This window comes from Arachis hypogaea, chromosome 11 (genome assembly GCF_003086295.3).
Source record: "Arachis hypogaea cultivar Tifrunner chromosome 11, arahy.Tifrunner.gnm2.J5K5, whole genome shotgun sequence".
NCBI lineage: Eukaryota > Viridiplantae > Streptophyta > Magnoliopsida > Fabales > Fabaceae > Arachis > Arachis hypogaea.
In genome coordinates, this window is record NC_092046.1 from 73001471 (window position 1) to 73024283 (window position 22813).

At 29.9% G+C, this 22813-nt stretch overlaps 1 long non-coding RNA gene across 1 annotated transcript; it reads left to right on the top strand.

The window, feature by feature from the left end:
• Nucleotides 1-19470: 19470 nt before the first annotated feature.
• Nucleotides 19471-22453, top strand: LOC112723933 (uncharacterized). The gene is made up of 4 exons (XR_003163235.3): nucleotides 19471-19648; nucleotides 19744-19798; nucleotides 19876-20033; nucleotides 22173-22453. It is a non-coding gene; the product is annotated as an uncharacterized lncRNA (long non-coding RNA).
• Nucleotides 22454-22813: the final 360 nt, after the last annotated feature.

The window sequence follows — 22813 nt, forward strand, 5'->3', positions numbered from 1 at the left end:
GCCTGTGCTCCACACATTTGCATTTGGGCCAAATATTATTGAAGGAACCTTGGCGTCCCACGCCATAGTCCCAGCGTCCCACGCCTGTGCTCAATACTTCACAATTGGGCCAAATTTGATTAAAGAAGCTTTGGCATCCCACTTCTGAGTCCGAGTGCCCCATGCCAAAGTGTTTTTGGCCTATTGATGTTGCCTTGGCATCCCACGCCAACTCCTTAGTGTGCCCGCCTGTTACTTGTATGTAAGTGACTTTGGACACTCAAGGAATGGCCTTGGCGTCCCAAGTTAAGCTCTTCAGTGTCCCACACCTCAGCATTATACTATGACATTTGGGCCAAAGATTATTGAGGTTATATTTCTATCCTACGCCATACTTTGGGCATCCCACGCCTGGCACGTTACACATTCAATTTGGGCCAACTTAGGTGTTACCATGGCACGAAAACTTGAGAGCTTTCCATGTTATTCTCCACAAGATCAACCCTTTCACTTGGGAGTTTAATTAACCATCCAAATTGGTGGAATTATGGGGTAAATTCACTTTGTTAATACTCATGAGCTGTGTGACTTGGAATCGAAGGGAATTTGAAATTGAATCTTAAGGCAAAGCAAGAAGGTATAAAAGGGAGAAAGAGAGAGATCATCAGGGACTTTTTTTTTGTTACCATTTTTCACTTTTGAACATTTGGAATTCTGTAATTCTAGAGCAATGAATCACTAATTCCTTCTCATTGAGGGGAAGAGCTCTGTTAATCTCTGATGGAATGAATTCATTGATTCCCTATCTTTGATCTATGTATTGTTGTTTCTAAGAGAGGATTTTCGTTCTTATTTTGAATGATTTAAATTTACTGAGAGGTTGTTTGAATCTGGGTTGAATTTCATGATCAACTGAGAGGTTGATTCATAGGAATTAAGCTTGAAGATCCTCTCTCCCAATTCTTCTAATCTTGCATTTAGATTTGATATTAAAGAGCTGAGTTAATGAAATTGATGCGTGATGAAGATGAATGTGATGATGAGTAATGATTGATTATGATGATGAATAATGATGATGAATGAGATTAATTGAGATTGAATATGAATTGAGAAGAGACTGAAGAGGAGATTGATAATGAAATGATAATGGGATTGATGTTGAACATGATTTCGATTGTGATATACCTGTCTGGGTAGATGCAGTGGCATTGATCCACTTGCTCTGGATTTGGTTTGAGTCTCCCGGGGTAGATGTAGTGGTTTGCCCCCACTTTCTCCCGGCCGAGAATGATATGAGATTTGAGAAATTATATGAGTTTTGGATTTTTCTGGATAGATACAGTGGGTCAGCTCCACTTGCTCGAGGTTGAGATCTAAGATTTTGTTGGCCCTTCAACGCAAGTTGTGACCGGGCACTTAAACTCTTTGGATTTTTCCAATGAGATGAAATTGATTAAATGATAAATGAGTATACATATGCATAGACTCTTGGGGATGAGCACTTAAGGACTGTCCAGGGTTCGCCACCGGACATGTCGGGTTGGCTTGATAACCGACAAATGAGACTCATCGACCATATGGCAGGCATACATCATTTGCATATGTTTGATTTGTTTGGGTTTGCCTAATTGTATTAGTTTTCCTAATTGAATATGATACATGACTAAATGCTACTTGCTTTACTTGAACCTACTTGTGTATTTTTTTGTTTGAATTGCTTGTGTTTGTAGAACCGAGATGTCCCTCATGCTGGTGTTGGTTGACGCTAAGGGCTGGTGCTGGTTCTGTTTTTTGTTGAAGAGTTGAGAGAGACTGAGGATTGTTGACTTAGAATTCTCTTATGATAGTTGCCAAGTTATAGATTAGAGATGACTTAAGATGGATATAATGATGTGTGGAGAATTAAGAATGCTTAGTAAGTTCGTGTTACCTTATACAGTATGTGGCACTTTTACTATACTGGAAACCCATGGGCCAGAGAATTCTCATTCTGTATATATCTTTTGTTTTCAGATGCAGGTCCAGGTGCTCAACAGCGAGCTGTGATACATCTGAGAGATGGCGAAGATCATTGGGCTCTGTTTATATTTTGTTTAGATTCTCTCCGCACTTATTTTGCAAAACTTATGTGTATGTATCTATTCATTTTGAGAACTTACCTGTAGAGGCATTTATATATATTTTGGGAGAGATAGGAAAGATACTGTTGTCAAACATAATTTTAATTCTATACCCTACCCGGCCTAAACTTCGCAGGTTGCAACTAGTGACTATTTACTTATGTCAAATATTTATATCCTACCTTTATCTTACTCTAACTTAATGTTTTATTTCTTATTGCTTTTCGATCACGCTTTATCCTTCTTTTATTGATACATGAGTGTTCCCAATTTGCAATTTTATTTTACTCGTTTTCAGGTTTCTCGTTTAATACTTTCTTTCAACTTATATACATGTATTAGAAATCTACCTTGAGATTCGTACCATCTTATTATCATTGACTTATGACTCGAGCATAAGGATTTGAATATTAGGATGTTACAATGTGACTGGGTACTTTAACTCTCCGGATTCTCCCATAGGCATGCGCGCGCGCGCGCGCGCACACACACACACATATATTTGAGCTTGGGATTTTTCCATGGATATTTTTGAGCTTGGGGATGCGTGCACATGGGGACTTTCCATGGTTAGCTACCAGACATGTCGGATTTGGCTATATAACTGACAGAGGGACTTTACATCATATGCATTTGTATGTTTTGTTTGAGTGTGCATTTGTTTTGGTTTGCCTAACTACTTAGCCATGTTTATCTGCTACTTGCTTACTTGCTTACTTGCTATATTTGTACGCTATCTGTGCTTTCTTTGTTTGACTTGTATGTGTATGTATCTGAGAGACCCTCTCTTGATGGAGGTGTATTGAGGGTTGTTCCATCCGGTGGTTAGGAGGTTTGAAAGAAATAGAAGGTGCAGAGTTAGATTAAACCTAGAATCCCTTAGATAAATTACAGAATTTCTGGTTTAGTATAATCTTTAAGATAAAATCTAAGTGTTGGAGTTCTAGAAATGCCTCTGACTTTTCTAGGACCTTATATATTATTTATGCAGGTACCTTTACTTATATATATATATTATTTTTCAGATGCAAGTCGAGAAGCACCTCATTCAGCGTCTGGAGACCATGCAAGCAAAGAACTATCTTTTGGGCCTTTACTTTTTGTGTATATTGTATATATGTATTTTTTTTCTCCTCTATATATAACTTGTATTTTGTCCCTCCTAGAGGTTGACTTGGAGAAACAGGTGTATTTATCTTGTCTTTTAGGATGCTTTTGGGTTATAAATATATGTATATGTATACTCTAGCTGGCCTTAGCTTCGCAGGTTGAGTCTGGAACTTGATATTTTGTATCCTTTTGAACTCTGATCTGTATATATGTTATCATTTCCGTTCGATCTTGTTTATCCGTTTTACGGTTATCTGAACGAGTGTGATGCATTTTCTGTAACGATTTTGTCTAACTTCTTTTTAAAAGCTTCTAGTTATAATTTCTCTCAATTATATCTATATACCTATTTTATTTTAAAAGTTGTAATACCTCGCCACTTTTACTTTATAACTTAAACGTAAACCTCTCTGTAATAAGATGTTACACTTAATATTCTTGAGAATGGATTATTGAAAAAAAAAAGTTTATTATATTTCAACAATCAAACACACACACACACTATATATATATATATTAAGTTTAAACATTTAAACTTAAAAATTATAATATTATCCTGTATATGTTATTATACTTGATTTTTTATAAAAAAAATATAAATAATATATAAATATTAATAATTAGCTATCAAATTAGTTGGTGTATATATATATATATATATTATATATTTTTCTAATAAAATAATCAATTATTAAAATAATCAAACTTTTTCATCAATATAATCAATTTTTTATAATACCAAATATATATCTCAATTCTTTATAAATGGTAGTTAATTAATAAGTGATATATTTTTTTTATGTACGTATAAGATAGTTGTGTTAGTAATAAATAAGGATAGAAAAAGGTCAAAAGGTCTGTAACCTGGTCTGTATTTGGCTTGATTTGGTCTAGTCTAATAAAAATAAGTCCAAACTTAGAATTATTTAAAAGTCTAAATTTTTTAACTGGCCTGAATCTATGAAGATTTATGTAGAATTTTATTATACTAATAAAAATACAATAATAAATGAGTCTTTTATAATATTTAAATACCTTTATTCACTAAGTCATTTGTCTTTTTAATTATATATGTTCATTTTTATATCTTTAATATCTTTAATTATTTGTGCTGAGATATCAAAAGTCAATCAAATAAAATAATTCTAAAAACGTATTTCCTTCACAATAATAAACAAACATATATACACGCTCATATTTCCACATAATTATCTTTTCTCTTTTTTGTCACTCTTCATCTTCTTACTTTTTTTTTACTCTTTTCTTTTGTCTGTGCTTTTTCTTTTCTCCCATGTCATTGTTTTTTATTGTTATAATATTAATTATCATTTATCAGTTAAGATTTTTTTCTGTCAAAGATCTTTTTTTAAGTTTAATTTTTATTTACGTTGTGATATTATTTCTACTTATTCAAACATAAGATTTTATCATTGTTTTTCTTTATTGAAAGAGTTTTTAATGAGTACTAAGCTTGATCTGTTGTAAAGTTTGGTCTGACCTGAAACTTGTCAATAAATTTAATTTTTTAATAAATAAATAAATAATATCAATATACAATGTTAAATTTAAGGTATAATTTAAGTTTCAAAATTATAAAATATAAAATAACAATTTCAAGGATAATATTGATAAAAAATTTAGACATTATAAAAAATTATCGATAAATAACTATCATTAATTAAAAAATGTATATGAATATATTTTTATTTGGCTACTTCCAAAATATGTAACATATCAAAATAAAAGAATCCATCAATATCCAGAATTATAATAAACAAACTAAATATAACATCAAATAAAAGCTAATAACTACTTAAATAAAAACAAAATAAAGGGAATGTTGGATAATTAATGAATTAATCCTCCAAACTTAAAAGTGATTTCATCTTCTTGTTCCAACACCTTGAAAAAAAATTCACACATACATATTTTATTAGATTTTTGAACAATGTAAATATAATAAACACTTTTTTATTAGTACAAAAGAAAATATTCAAAAAAAAATATATGGTTATAATTTTAGTATAAGTTATATGATACCTTATTCATATATTAAGAAAATTCAACTTTGTTATTCCAACTACTCACATAATATCAATACCAAATTTTTTCACATTTAAGAAGAAAAATATTTTTTATAACATGTATACTTAATTAAAAGGAGAAATATTAGAAAGTTAATTTATTTACTTTTGATTTTTTCTTCAAACCATACTTATTGCGAAGCCAATTTCCTTCACAAATGAGAGCTTCAATGGTCTTTTGATTTAATCAAGAACGATATTCATCAATAGCTCTTCCTCTAGCACTAAATGAAGATACTGAAGCTACCGTTGAGACAAAAATTGCTAATATGTCTGCTGCCATTTAAATAAAATCTTGAATTTTAAACTATTATTTTTTCACCACTCCAAAGTACTAAAAGACTTAGAATTGCCTTTAAAAATGTAAGCACTTTCATTAAGATAAACCTCGAATTCTGATTTTGTTGGATGACTAATTTTTTTTTTCAAACCATATTCAGCATTTCATTAATTTCACTTATTTCAGAACTAACCACATTAGAAGAAGAAGCAAATGCACAATTTGTGTTAACTCCATCACTTATTATTGTCTTATCATGATATTTTTTTAGCATATTTATCATATATTTATTGCAATATATTCTTCACTTTATCAATATTTTCAGTAGGCAAAAGCTCAAATATGTAAATTAAAAAAATAGAATTTAATAACATGTAATTTGTACCTAACAAGGTTCGGAAAACCAGACCGGTCATCAAACCGCTCTAGTTATTGGTTCACTGGTTTACTGGTCCAACTGGTCTAACCAGTGGTTCAACCGAAAAAACCGTTTTAAAATAAAATAATAAATAAATTATAAATAAATATCCTAAAATATAATTATAGTATAATATAAATATTAAAATAGTTTTCAAATTTAAAAAACTATATTAAATGTCATCAATCAAATTCATATAATGTTGTTAATATACAAACTCAAGTTAAATAGTATACAGAAATTTCAAATATTAAATGTCAACATAAAGATTTATCAATCATCAAAACCTCAAGATGTTCTTGTGAGTTTCTATTTTTTTTTTTTTGGGATAATTATTTAAACATATTATGTAATTATCATTGTGATTTCAACTATTGTGCTAAAGAAACCTTCAAGTAACAAGGATATGTTGATGGTGGTGGTGTCTTCTAAGGCATCAATGTCTCCTCATCCATCCCCTCCAATTTCTTCAGCTAAAGCCATAACAAAAGGAATGGTACCAAAAAATGAGGTAGTTAATGGGTAATCAAATGAGGTAGTTAATGGATAATCAAATTAGAAAACAAAGCCAGCAATTACAAAATAATAAACAAAGCCAGCAATTACAAAACACAATGAAAAACAGATATGAAATTAAAAACAGCCCACAACACAATGAAAAATAACAAGTTAGGAGCCATCATAAATAGGAATCATAAACAAAACTCAACTCCACTTGAATTGTTAATTTAACCTTGGTCTTATGGAATCATAAATAGGAATACATTACATTGCTCTTTCTTCTAAAATTCAAGCAACAACACATGATTTCACAATTTAAAATCTTATTCACCAGCTTCTCTTCTAATTCATCTGGAATATGCGCAATGCACTTTATAGTATCCAAATATCCAAATACAACAACTCAATAATCTCAAGTTCTCAACTCTCAGGATAGCAATAGGTATAAAACCAAAAAAAAATTAACAACGAAAGACAGAAGTAGAACCATAACAAAATCAAACAAAATCAGTCAATCACTGTAAAAACTAAAATTCAAAATAGAAATTAAAGACAATAGAACTATAAATTATCAATCCTAAACCACAGACAACAATAATTGAAGAAGAAAAATAAAAATCAGTAAATCACAAATTCAAAATTATTAATTAACAATATTCAACCATTATTCAACCTATTATTCAACCTAGGAATTCATAGATTAATTAACAATTATTCAACCAATAAGGCCATAACAAGTTCAGAGATTATTCAACCATTATTGTTAAAAAAATAGTAAAATACCTAGAAGAATAGAGCTGGCGACGGAGACATGAACAGAACTGGCGACGGAGGCAGGAACAGAGCTTGCGACGAAGGAACAGAGCTACGCAACGGAGGAACAGAGCTACGCGACGGAGACAGGAGGCAAGTTCGACGACTGTGCTTCCACTATTGAGAGTCTGAGACGTTAGCTAAGTGAGGGACCGACTGAGCTTCGAAGCTCCAACCGGCGACAGTGTCAGGAGCAGTCCGACGGCTGAACGAAAGGGAGGGATTGAGCTCGCCAGTGTTGAGAGGAACGGCCAGTTCGAGGGTGATGGGAGGGACGAGAGAGGGAGTGTGTGCTGCGCTGTTGAAGAGTTGGAGGGAGTTAGGGTTGGTAGGTTGGGGGTGTTTCACTGAATGCTAAACGGCTACGTTTTGACGTTTTTGGGCAAAATAAGAAAACCGGTCGGGTCCCGGTTCGGTCCGACTGACCGGTTATCGGCCGGTTCAGCGGTTTAAAAATGATTTTGATTCTGGCGGTTTTTAATGTTGAACCAAACCATTAAAGTCATCGGTTCACGGTTAAACCGGTCGAACCGGCCGATCCGGTCCGATTTTCAGAACCTTGGTACCTAAGATCCAAACCACAAGCTAGAGATATTATCATATTACACTCCCCCAATATTTCTCAAATTTTTCTTTCATTGAAGTTGCCATTGCTCTCATGAAGTAATATTTATCCTCAATAGCATTGTCAATTACTAGGGGATGGCAACACCACCAAACCCGCGGGTACCCACCCTGTCCCTACCCGCTCGGGGCGGGTTCTTGGGCGGGGCGGGGCTGGGTTTAGTTAATACTCGCCCCTACCCGCCTCGGTATATATATAATATATATAATTTTAATATATAATGTGTAATATATGTAAAATAATTAGTAAAATGATTAATAATATTGTATCATATTTAAAATTTTACTTTAATTTATATTATGTATGTGATGATGGTTATATAAATTTTGAAATTTAATTTTATTAATTGAATTTTAATAATTATAGGGACGGGTACCCACGGGGATAGAGCGGGTTAGGGTTTAATTTTTTACTATCCGCGGGTAAGAACGAGGCCGGTTCTATGCGAGTTATTGTAGGGCGGGACGAGGTCGGGTAGAGCGAAAACCCGCCCTGTTGCCACCTCTATCAATTACTTGTTTCACTCTCTAAACTTTAGGAAGGTACACATTTGCAGTAGGATATTCACTTCCAAAAATGACATGAGTAGCAAGATTAAAATTTTTTAGAAGTTTGCAAATCTTCTCAACCTTCCTCCAATCCTCTTATGATGATTCTTAATTGTAGTAAGATTCTCTTTTTCTGTATATAGAAAACACAGATTTTATCTTCAAAGCCACAAATAACATGTTGTAAGTAGAAGTCTACCTTGTGGCACAATCAATCATGAGTCTTTTTTCCTTCAAATGCTTGTTCTCAACAATCTCAATAAATATTTTCAATCTTGAATTATTAAAATTGACATACTTAACACTTTCACAGACTTTGTGAATAATATCCTTAATTTTACCTAGTCTATCTAGCACCAACAAATTCAAAATGTGTGCGCAGCACCTAACATGAAACAAACTACCACCAAGTTATTATCTGAAATAATATCCTTAAGAGCCCTTAGACATGAATCATTATAGGAAGCATTATCAACAGATACAGAAATGATTTTGTTTTCAATTCTCCAAGTCTTTAAATACTTGAAAATAGCATCAACAACATCAATGCCACATCTAGGAGCAGGTACTTGGACAAAACTCAATTCTTTTTTGAAGATTCCACCCTACATCAATAAAGTGACATATGATAACCATATATTCAATAATTACATAGCTTGATCTCCACATGTCAATTGTCAAACTTATCTTCCTAACACCTTGTAACAAAGTCTTCAATTGCTTCTTCTCTATCTCATATATTGCCAAGCAATCAGTTCGAGTAGTTTTGTGAAAAACTTTATGAAATTTAGAATTAGCATATTGAAAGCTCCACATCCAAACTTCATATTCAACAATGCTAAAAAGATACTCATGAACCATAATTGCTGTAGCAATTATTTGTCTCATCTTCTCATAAGAATATCTTGCACTTGGTGTCATAAAAGGATTAGCACTTGAATTGAAAAGTCGAAATGGAATCGATGGTTGCTTTTTCTGTGCAGCAACATGCAACTTTCTTTGTAAGAAACTACTAGAATGTCTTAAAAAATATGAAGTACTAGCTCTCTTTTCAGAACACACATATTTGCAAAACTTGCAAATAATTTTTGTGCCTTCAAAACTTTCAACTTGATCAAAATTCTCCCAAATTAGTGAAGTATTCTTCCTTTTATTGTAATAATAGTTTTGTTACCACCATTTCAATCAGTAGCTTGTTATTGTTGTAGTTATTGGTGTTTATAATAGTACAACCGCATTACCTATTGTTGGGCCTGTTTGTATTGGTATTGATTGATTAATTTTTTCATTATTTAAAGAAATAAAATTGACCAGTAGAACACTAAGAGTTACAGATTTTGCCATTTTTAAAACCTATTATAATGCCTAAATAAAAATTAACAGACAACGTTAGACAACATTAACTTATAATTTTTTTTTTACTTCCATTATGTCATTGGCATAAAATAAATTCCTTTCAATGAAGAAAAAAGTTGATAAAGTTTTATATTTGAAAAAGTAGAAACAATATCACAAACATAAACAAAATATTAAACCTAAGAAAAAATCTTTGACAGAATAAAATCCTAACTAATAAATGATAATTAACATTATAATAATAAAAATAAAAATTAATAAAATAAAAAATAATGACACAAGGAGAGAAGAAGAAGCACATACCAAAGAGAAGAGTAAAAAAAAGGGAGAAAAGATGATAAAAGTGACAGAAAAGCATGTAGAGTAAAGAAGAGAAAAGAGAATTGTGTGGAATTGTGAAAATATAAATGTGTATGTGTGTTTGTTTATTAATGTTGAGGAAATAAGTTTTTAGAATTATTTTATTTGATTAACTTTTTATATTCCATCACAAATGATTAAAGATATTAAAGAAATAAAAATACACATATAATTAAAGAGATAAACGACTAAGTGCATAAAAAAATTTGAATATTATAAAAGATTCAAGTTCAAATTCTTACTATTGCACTCACCATGACATCAAGCTAAGGACATCACATCTAGAAGTTTGCAAATCTTCTCATCTTTCATCAATGTCATGTCTAGGAACAAGTACTTGGATAAAACTCAAAATTCTTTTTTGAAGATTCCACCTTGCATCAACAAAGTGACTTGTGACAACTATATATGTAATAATTTCATGGCTTGATCTTCATATGTTAGTTGTTAAACTTATCTTTCTAACACGTAACAAAGTCTTCAATTGCTTCTTATCTGCCTCATATATTGCTAAGTAATTACTTCGAGCAATTTTGCAGGAAACTTTATGAAATTTAGAATTTGCATATTCGAAGCTCCACATCTAAACTTCATCTTCAACAATGCTAAAAGGATACTCATGAACCATGATTGCTGTAGCAATTATTTGTATCATCTTCTCATGAGAATATCTTGCACCTGGTGTCATAAAAGAATTAATACTTGAATTGTTAGGTTAAAATGGAATCGATCGTTGCTTCTTTTGTGCAACAACATGCAACCTCTTTTTTAAGTAACTACTAGAATGCCTCCATAAATGTGAATTACTAGCTCCTTTTTCAGCGTAAAAAAATGCAGATTTGCAATACTTGCAAATAACTTTTGTGACTTTAGAACTTTTAACTTAATCAAAATTCTCCCAAATTGGTGAAGTCTTCGTTTGTCTTTTCTAATAACAGTTTCATTACCACCATTTCTATCGGTAGCTTGTTGACTTGTAATAGTTGTTGTAGTTTTTGGTGTTTGTAATGGTGCAATTACAGTATCTGTTGTTGGGCCTATTTGTGTTGATACTAACTGATTAATTTTTTGCTATTTAAAAAATTGAATTGGCAAGATCATTAGGAGTTACAGATTTTGTCATTTTTAAAATCTACTAGTGTATGTTCCCGTGCCCGCACGGGATAATACATAAAATTATATAATTTTTTATTAAAATTTAAATAAAAAAAATATATAGTAATTATTATTATATATTTTATAACTTAAAAATATTAAAAATAATTACTATTTATTTTAATCAATTTGAATTGGTTGAATGGTCATCTCATTTGTCTACTTAAGCAAGTATTTTGGTATTCGAATCTCGCTTTGTGTGTATAATAATCCATTAGTTAGTGACAGACCCTTAATAAATAAAGTATCAATGTGGTGGATTAGTCCTCGACTTGTCGAGTCAGGAAATTCGTAGAAAAATTGTATTTGTCTTTAAAATTGATTAATTTTTCATTAATAGCAATACTTATTGACTTTTATCTTTGTTAAAATTTACTTGGGACAATTTTATTTGTTGGTATCGTATTCATTCTTGAAATCAAAACAATATGATCAACATTGTTACTTGTTAAAACTTCACATTTTATGAAATGATTTTTAAATTTTCAAATTCATAAATTTATGTCATTACAAAAGTTATTAGATCGATTAATATTTCTTGGTAACATGGTGTACCGAAACACCATCGTTGAGTATTAGTTAGTGTAAAGAGAAACCAATAACAGCAATAACTTTTGTTATTTAATATATAATTTATTCTATTAAAAAATAAATTAATATTTTCTAAACTTGTAAATGCATTTTCTTCTAATTTCCTACACCATTTTATTTGACAATATTTATCATTAAAAAATAGTAAATGACCATACCATCCTACAATATATATGATGTACAAAGTAATTTCTTATCTTAAAATTAATTATGGTTAGTGAGATGAAATTTAAAATATTTTTTTATTTTCTTTCTCAAATTTAAATTTAAATTTAGAATTGATTAACAACTCATCTTTTTTTAATTTTAATAAAAAAATTAATTGGTTACATGCAAAATATTCATCATTTAATAATTTCAATCATTTTAAATTTTATTTACCAAAAATTGGGTTAAAAATTAATTATAAACTTAATAATCGATAATATATATTATATATTAGTGCGTAAATAATAATATCCAATGTATTGATTATTTATTTTTTTGATAAAATTAATGTATAGTCTATTGAGGATTGATTTATTATCCAAATATTTTTTCATAAACTTTGTAATATGTAAAAATATGGATCTTATTTTTTATTGTTATTTAAGAAATTCTTCATAATTTTTTAATTATGCAATTAACTTAATTAATAACCTTTATTATTACTTTTATACTAAAATAAATATCAATTTATACTATTTACATATTTTTCACTACTAATAAATAAAAAAAATATTTGCACAATGATACTTATTGCTTAGATGATGACTTAAGTTACTTATTTTGTATGTTAAATTTATTAAATATTAAGATGAAAAAATTATTCAATAAATTATATAAATAGTCATTACAGAAAAAAATTATATATCATATATAATAATCCTTGATATATATATATAGTGTCATGTATATATTAAGATTATCTATTTTAATTATGTGAGTGATTATTATTATTTTCACTTTTTCGTTACATTAGAAAATAATATTTAAAACTAAAAAAGAGATAATTAATTTTTTTAATTTGAATTAAAAAATGTCTTATAAATATATCCAACTTTTATATATACTAAGTGTTAATAGTATACTATAACAATTACTCAAAATATTAATCTAAGATATATTTAGGTTTAGTAAGACCTCAATGCAAGCAAAATCAACTAAAATTCATTGTTAGGGTCCCAAATTTCGACTTAGGTTCATTACTTTAAAGGTCTAATACAAATGAAGTCCATGCATCCCCTATTAAATCGGCTCAGATTGGATCTCCGTTGCTAGTTAGATATGGTAATGAGTATTTAGGGGAGCGTGAGAAGCCCCCTTCCCATCTCTCACTCCTATTAAAAAAAATGCCTCCGTTCCTTCTCTGTCATTGCAAGTTCCTGTTTAATTACTCCTTAGGGAACGCAGATCTCTTCGGATCTCTACGAATATTTTTTAAAAATTTTTGAAAAAAATAACATAATATAATAATCATAAAATAATCAATTCAATATAATTCAACACAATTTATAATGTAACAGCCCAGATCACCCGCTAGCACGATATTGTCCGCTTTGGCACACAAGGCCTCACGGTTTTGCCTTTGACGATAGGGATAATAGCCAAAGCCCCCCACACTCACTCGTCAAAACGCGTCATGCTAGGCAGAGGTATCCACACCATTATAAGGCATGCTTCATTCCCCTCCCCAACCGATGTGGGACCTTACATATAACATATTCGTTATGAAAAATAACATTTCAAAAGGAGAAAATATAAAAATATATTTTAACATAATTTTTTGGGACGATACTGAGCGACGTAGTGACGGACTTGAGAGGTAGAGAAAGTGAGTAAGAGAGAGAGAGAGGATCGAGGCTGAGAATGAATCTGGAAGAAAAAGGAAGAATTCGAATTGGAGATAGAAATTAGGGTTACTAAATTCAAAAAATGGATTTATGTATATATAAATTAGGATAAATTAATAATTTTATATTCACGTATATTTAATAGGTTTTATAGGGCGGGTACTTATGTTCGTGTCTCCATTAGGGGTGGCAAACGGGAAAGCCCGTCCTGTCTCACCAAAAGCCTGCCATCTAGTGGGCTGGCCCGTCCCGCCCCGTCCGTATATTTAATATTTTTATATATTATATATAAATGATAATTCAAATGGTAACTCTGTATTTTTACTCATGTTTACATTTCTGCATCATTTTTCTTCACAATTTTGAAGAAAAAAATTTACATGAGTTTCACATACACTTTTATGTTTTCCATTCAATTTCTTTGTTGAGCCAAACAATGAAAAATTAATTTGTCCATCCATTTTTTCTAATATTTTATTTTCCTACAAATTCTTCTAATCCAAACAATGCATAAATAAGTTACATTTTTCATATATATAACAATAACTAATATCACATATTAGGTTAATTTACATTGATAAACCAAAGCCACCCCAAAATTACCTGAATCCCCCAAACCCAAAAACATTACCTAGTTGTTTCCATTTATATTTCTATATAAATTGAATTTAATGAATTTAAATTAGGGTAATAAGTAGTAAATTGAATTTATAGGATTCAAATTTATTGACATTGTGATTCGAAAGTGAATTGAATTCAAAGAATTCGAATTATGTCATCCCCTACTAAATCGAATATATAAATTTTGATTTATATGGTCCATGCTAACTCGAAGCAATAAGGTTCGATTTATACTCATTTAGTAGCAATCCAGCTCATTGTAAATTGAATCTCCTTCATTCAATTTAGTAGCATAGATAGCATCCAAGTAATTCGAATCTTATAGATTCGATTTACTATGAAAACACATAATTCGAACTCCATAAATTTGATTTACATAGATATGTAAACTGAGACATGCACGTAACCTTATTTACTTTGGGGGATATATATAAAATTGGTTTGCAAATATTTTATAAAGGTGATTTATCCCATATATTATAACTTGTGAAATCATAATATTTTGAGAAGTGATGTATAGACAACTTAAATATTGATAAGTCTGAAAAATTTTAGAAAAAAAATAAAAATATCAAAAAATTACATGTTGATCCATAAGATTTTTTTAAAAAAAAAATTTGTCCATAGTCTATGATTAATAACTTTAAAATTATATATACGTTATTTATTTTATATATATTTTTTATTTTATAAAAACTTATAATTTTGTTATCGGTGATGTTAGTGGTTGTAGAGAGATTTTTACCTTTAAATAAATTATAGAGAAACTAAAAACAAAATTGGTTACTATTTTTCTGACAATTTATTTAATTTTTAGTTTAAATTAAAATTAAATTATATATTCAATTTATATTTGTTTGTTTATCCTAATGATTGTATATAATAGATAATATATTTAAGCATGTTTTGAAAGAAACTACTAAATTTTATATAATTAAAAGTTAACTATGAAATTGAAACTAAAATGAAGTGAAATACAATAAACATATGAGGAGTAAAAGTAAAATAAATAATTAAAAATAAGGTAATAAAATAATTAAAAAAAAGTAAAAAAACAGAAAAATAATGCATGTAGTTGATAAAAATACACTGTAAAAAAAATTAGTATAATCAATGAATATAAAAGTTGAAAAACAAAAATTAAGATATATTTTTGTTAAAAAATTCAAGAAAAATATTGTAAAAAGAACCTATTAATCAAATTTTATGAAAATATTGTAAAAAATTTTAAAATATTAGTAAATAAAATAGTATCTCCTTTAAGAACTATTATTAAAAATACATAAAAGTACACTCTGATTCCTAGATATAGAAAATAATAAGAGAATAATTCAAATTAAATTTATTTATTTTATTTTTTATTTATTATTTATTAAAAAATTTAATATTTATTTAATTTTGGTCAAATCAGATAATATAATTGATTAGTTATAATTATTGTTGTTCACTCTAATGGTATAATTGAAACATATTGAAACTCTAAAGGTAAACTTAAAGCTAAATGTTAAGGATAAAATTAAAATAAAATTGCATTTGCTATCTTGTAAATTTTTTTAATAAAAATCTCATTTAAACATCTTTAAAATACATCAATTTAATACAATAGTATTTTCATTAAAAAAATATGATAAATATCTCATATATTTGTTAGTAAATTATATACAAATATTTTTTGAAACATATCATTTTTATTAAATGAAAATAACTTAAATACCTTTAAATGTGATTATGATAATTCGTTAAATATTATATTTTTTTACTAATTTATATTTAATAATTTACCTCTAACTTTTAATTATAGTCAAAATATAAGATATAATGCAAAAAAAAAAAAGTCTAAGCGACATAAATTTTTTACTAACAAAAAAACTTTTTTTATTTTTTAGATACATATCTATTTTTTTAAGTTATATATTTTAATTTATATAAATTAATGACAATTAAATGTACAAAAAAAATACTAATTAATAAAGAAATAAAATTCTTGAACAAATTGAAATAAAATAAAGACTTTTAATTATGATCATTAATTATAATCACATATATTTACTTTAAGATTTATACTTTGAAAACTCAGTATATTAATATTTTTTTATTTTTTAATTTTACACTATCACAAAAATTAGTTATTCTCCAATAATGACAATGTTTTTTAAAAAATAAACATAATTAAATGATCTTAAAATTATATAATAATTTTTAAAATAACAAAAAAATATACAATTACCTAAAATATAATATTTGTGTAGTAGCTGAAATTTAATTGCTAGTATGAAGGTAACATATGATATCATTTCGTAATCAAATAAGTGTTGAATCAAAGAATTTAATATTTATATAATAATATGACAAAATAAATTAAAGTTTGAGTTTAACCATAATAAGGGCTCAAGTTTAAATTTTCATAAATTAATTTATTTTTGTTAAAGTGAATTGCGTAATATAAAAATTCATAAAAAAATTAATATATCAAAATAGAAAATAATTTATTTATAAATACAAAATTAAAAAAAATTATTCTTAAAAGTTGAATATGCAGATAAAAAAATAAATTATAACTTGCAAACATTATCTCTAAAATTTATTACAATAAATAATAAAACTTTAAAAGTTATATATCTATATAAATTAAATTATATTAAATTATAAGATATCAAGATATTTAATCAACCTAACTAATTAGTTTGTAACTGATTGATTTAATAATATAAAAAAATTGAATAACCCTTTTTAGAAATATGCCAATCTAAATAATATAGATTGAAAATAAGAAAAATATAACTAAATTATATAATACAACATAATATTCCTAAAAATTTATTAAATTTTTATAATAGATCTAATGCCAAGATATTTATCATCATCTGTGGTATAATCTGATTTTACAATTATTTAAACGTTGTTTTTATGAAAAAATCTCATTATTTATTTTGAAAAAAATATTTACTCACTATTATAATTTAAATAGAATATAAAATAGATATTAAACCAATTTCTTTTAATAATTACTCAGTCACAAATATCCATCAAGAACATGAGATTTAAGAGCGTACAAAGTAAATATAATACCTACAATTTTTACACTACCACGATAAGATGATTATTATAAGTCTTTTTAGCATAAATTAAATAGAACAATATAGGGTTAAGTACTGTTTTCGTCCCTAACGTCTTGGGTCAAAATCAAAATCGTCCCCGACCTTTTTTTGTTATTAAAATCATCCTCAACGTTTAAAAACGCTTTAAAATCATCCTTTCCCAAATTCTTGGACCAAAATACCCTCACCATCATCATTCTCCTCTTCACCTTCCTCACTCCACCACCTACACTGCCACCAACATTGCCGACGAGAAGAAGAAGGCTTCGCCGGAGAAAAACGACGCAGCGACAGCATTGCCACTGGGTTGCCATTGCCCCTATAAGGTTATCGTTGGATCACCGTTGGTTCATTGGAGAAGAGAGAGAAGCGATGCGAAGAGAGGGAGAAACGGGTTGCTGCTGTCGCTGGGTCGCTGGTTCTTCGACGCTGGGTCGTTGGTTCATCGGAGAAGAGAGAAAGAGAGAGAAAAGCAATGTGAAGGAGGTCCTGCCGCCGGTGGTTCATCGGAGAAGAAAGAGAGAGAAGCGATGCAAAGGAGGAAGGGGATGCGGGTTGCCACTGCTGTCGCTACGTCGTTTTTCGCCAGCGAAGCCTTCTTCTTCTTCTCGCCGGCAATGTTGGTGGCAGTAGAGGTGGTGGGGTGAGGAAGGTGAAAAGGAAAATGATGATGATGAGGGTATTTTGGTCCAAGAATTCAGGAAAGGATGATTTTAAAGCGTTTTTAAACGTTGAAGATGATTTTAATAACGAAAAAAGGTCGGGGACGATTTTGATTTTGACCCAAGACGTTAGGGACAAAAAGAGTCCTTAATCCAACAATATATAATAATAAAGAAACAATCAAATCCAAAAAAATTATAAAACAACTATACACTACGACTGTTAGTATTGAGGAAGCTTTAACCATTTATTCTTTTGTTAGCTATCTTTTTATCTACTCTGCACTTCATCTACGAATATGTTAAGGACTAAATATATGCTTCAACGTTTCAAAATCCCATATATTCTTGTCAAACACAATATTATTATGCCTTTTTTCTTTATAAAAACCATTGAATGAAAGAACTGTTGGTAAAAAGATGAGGTTCTCTTATAATATGTATGACTTTTTATGATAATAAAATAAAAATAAAAAGTATGAAATAATATTGTGTATATTTAAGTTAATTTTAATCTTTTTTAATAACCAGATTTATCATAACGTAACTAATAAATAATGACAGCTAATACGGATTGGATATGTTTTAAGTATGTTATATATTTTATGATTTTGTACGAAACAATATTAGTTTTAATTTATATATTTATTATTGGGTATTAAAAATAAAAAGTATTTGTATTGTTAGCATTTTTCAAACCTTCCTGACCATGATTAGGCCTAAAAGATCACCTACCTCGTTGGAAATAAATGTAATCCAATCAATTTTCATCTGATAGTGCTATACATTCGCATAATCATAGGAGAATTAACATTAGCGAGATAACAATATGGTATTTAGTTACCACATGAGTATTTTTATATATAGAATTATCAATCAATTATGTATGACTCCTGATGAAAATAATATATTCAATATAGATATTGTTTGTTAGGTAAAAGATAACAGATTGACAAAGAAAATTAATTACAATGGGTATATTCATTTTAAAAAAATATTTTTTTATGTAACACTATAAAAAATATCATGGTCACCCTAAATTACTACAAGTTCAACTTCCATCGACAACGGTAGTGTAAACCCCGCTAAAATCGGTATATAATTAGTCAATAAATTGAATTTTCAATAGGAAAATTAAATATGCAAAACTAATATCAAAATAGGATAGAGCCCGGCAAAACGAGAATTTTGATATCACTTTCGAAAAATTTGGCCCAAAATTGGGCCGAACGAGCCGAACCGGTCGAACCGGACCCGAACCGGGCCCGTGGGCCCAACCAACTCACTATATATAATGAGCTGAAGCTCATTTCATTTCCATTCAGCATGTAGAACACGCTGGGCAGAGCCAAAATGGGGAAGAACATGTTGAAGATTCCAAAACCCTTGATTTCATTCAAATCCACATAACTTCTCGCTCTGAGCTCCGATTGACGATCCGTTTGCGGCCACGCGACCGCGGCGTTGAGCTCTACAAAGCCCATAAAATTATAAGGTAAGGAAGCCATGCTTTCTTCCTCAATTTTCTCATTTCTAGTTCTGAATTTATTGGGCTTTGGTGTTGAGATTTTGTATAATTTGGTGTTTTAGGTTTAATTTAGCTTGCGGAGCTTATTGAGCTCGAGTTGTTATGCGTGTGGGCACGGTAAGGACAACCTAAACCCTAGTCCAATCTTGTATTTATGATGAGAAATCTGAAATTGGAACATGTATATGTATTAGGTGTAGATTAAGTGGGTATATAAGCATTGGAATTGAATTGGGATTACTTGGAGGTTTGTTGATGACCAAGGCTTATTTTGGGACTGTTTGATTGAGCTTGGAGGGGCTGTAATTTCGAGTTGTGAGGCTGCCTTGGGTGAACTAAGTAATCGGCCAAGGTATGGTTTAAGTTTCGCACGTTTAATATTTACGGTGTTGTGAAAACTTAGGTTAGAGGAACCATAGAATAAGTTGGATTGTTTGTTGTATTTAATGATTAGCCTTGTAATGTTGTTAGAATAGATTTGTTAGTGAATTTATATATTAGAATTATGAGGTGTGAAAGTTATTAATGGTGTGCTCTTATATTTATTTATGATGGATTAGAATTGGTGTTTGTTAATAAGGATGTAGAGTTGTGTTGTGGTGGTATTGTATATGCTGTAACTAATTATGTAATGATCGGAATTGTATGAGACTAAGTTTGGGCTAAACTTGGGAATACAAAGAACTAAACTGAAAAATTTGGGACCTTTTTGTTAAATATACAATTTATGGCAAATTTTTGAAGTTAGGTTGTTAAATATGTCCAGCAGCAGAAAAGATCAAACAGGGCAGCAACTTGTTTGTCTTGCTGCGACTTCTACGAGTTGAGTTTTGGAGCGAAACCAATTTTGTTATAAAATTTGATTAACTTTCTTTATTTCTCTAAAATTTCAGAATTTTAAAAGTTGAGGATTGGGAGCTGTGAATTTTTGAATATTGGTGGTCAAAACTGAAAAGAAACAGATTTCAGCAAGCTATGCATCAACTTCCAATGCTTGTAACTCTTAGAATTAAATAGAAATTGGGTTGCAACCAAGACACACTTGTTTCTGGATGAGCTAAGGGTTCTCAAATCAAAATTTAGCTTAATTGGAGTTTTGTAATAAAAGTTATTCCAATTGAAAGGTACTAAGCTTGTTGGTTTTTAAAACAGATTTTGTCTCATTTTTACTTAATTTCCAGGTAATGTAACTTTTTCATTAAAAATGGTATTGACTCAGAACAAATTGAGAAAGAAACCTGGATGAGTAAAGTTTAACTACATTAATTTTCAAAGTCATTGGATTTAACTTGGATTTTATATTGAATTTTGAATGCCACATGCTGCTGCTGTTTTTCTAGTTTTATGCACTGCAGAGCAGTCACGGTTTTTCCTTTATTCCTGAGGCTAGAAAAATCAGAAAATTATGATATTTAGTTTGTTAGAAATCTTATTTCAATATGAACGCCTGGACATAAAGTTTGTGCAATTCCGAGTTCATTTGCTATATTAGAAACAGAAAAGAAAATAGAGTGTCGAGGATGTCTTAGTGATAGTCATGAGTTCGAGAAGTTAAAGTTCAATCCTCGTGTGATGTGATTGATTTAATGTTAGAGTTGGGTTGATTTTAAGATTATTCGATATTAAGAAGGATGAGAAGAGTTTGATAAAAAGTTTGGTCAGGACCCAGAAAAGGGTAATCAAGATGAATTATAAGGGAATGACGATGAAAAATGTGAAAGGGAGGTTGTTAATAAAAGGAGTTAGTATGCCATGGCTTGATGAATGATTAAATAATGATTATGACTATGAAATGGCTTATGAATAATGCTATCTGAGATACGAGTTCCCTGGGTAAGAGCTGTGGCTCGCCATCACGTGTTCCAGGTTGAATCTCGATACTCTGTTGACCCTACGTCGTAAGGGTGACCGGGCACGTATAAATTCCCGGGTATGGATAGCCCCCATTGAGTGATTTTATGAAATATTAATGTGAACTCTATGCATAGACTCTTGGGGATGCGCGACGGGGGACAGTCTAAGGTTTTCGGACTTGTCGGGTTGGCTGGATAACCGACAGATGGGCCCCATCAGCCATAGGACAGGCATGCATCATATGCATTTGTTTGTATTGATTGCTATGCATTTTCTGGGTATGCCTAATTGATATATATCACATGCTATCTGTTATACTTGCTATTTGTACTATCTGCTCATTACTTGTGCGTGACCTTGTTTGGTTGCTTGTTTCTGTTGCATTGTGGATGATGGAGGGATGGAGGAAAAGGAGAAATGGTTTGGTGTTAGATTAGGATTGAAATTGAGTAAGTTAGGTAGATTTAGAATACCTACCCCTGTTATAGCTTCTGTTTAGTAATTAAGTTGGATAATTGTATAACGGAGTTCTAGGATTGCCTATGGCATTCTCAGGACCTTATTTATTATGCGCGTGGCACTTTTACCATGCTGAGAACCTCCGGTTCTCATTCCATATTGTATTGTTGTTTTTCAGATGCAGGTCGAGAGGCTCCTTGCTAGGCGTCTGGATCCTGGGAAGCGAAGTAGTCCTTGGGTGTATTTTGGTTTTCTATTTGTATATATGTATATATGTATTTAGCTTACTCTCCAAGTAACTTATGTATGTTGCTCCTCTTAGAGGTTGAGGGAGAGATAGGAGTTTATTTTGGTATTTTGGTATATTTTGGGGATACCTATGTATGTTCATATATATATATATATATCCTCTGGCCAGCCTTAGCTTCACAGGCTAAGTCAGGGGCTAGTTATGCTGTTTCCTTGGCTTTCCTTTATTCTTTTGCTTAACTTTATCATGTTCCTATTAGGTTTCTTAGCACACAAGTAATCTTTTCCTGAGCGTTGCGCTTTTTGTTTTGCGATTTTGTTTTACCCATTTTTCAAGGCTCCTAGTTAAGTATCTTTTCTCTATTATTATATATATATATATTACTATTTTTAGAGGTCGTAATACCTTACTATCTCAGTCTTATGACTTAAGCATAAGATTAAGTATGGTAGGGTGTTACAGGTAGAATGCCTAAATTGAGACATTTTTAGACTATAATATTTGTGAAACAAATAATTAATGAAAAACTCATCCATACCTTCTCATTTTGAGTACATTTATACATAAAA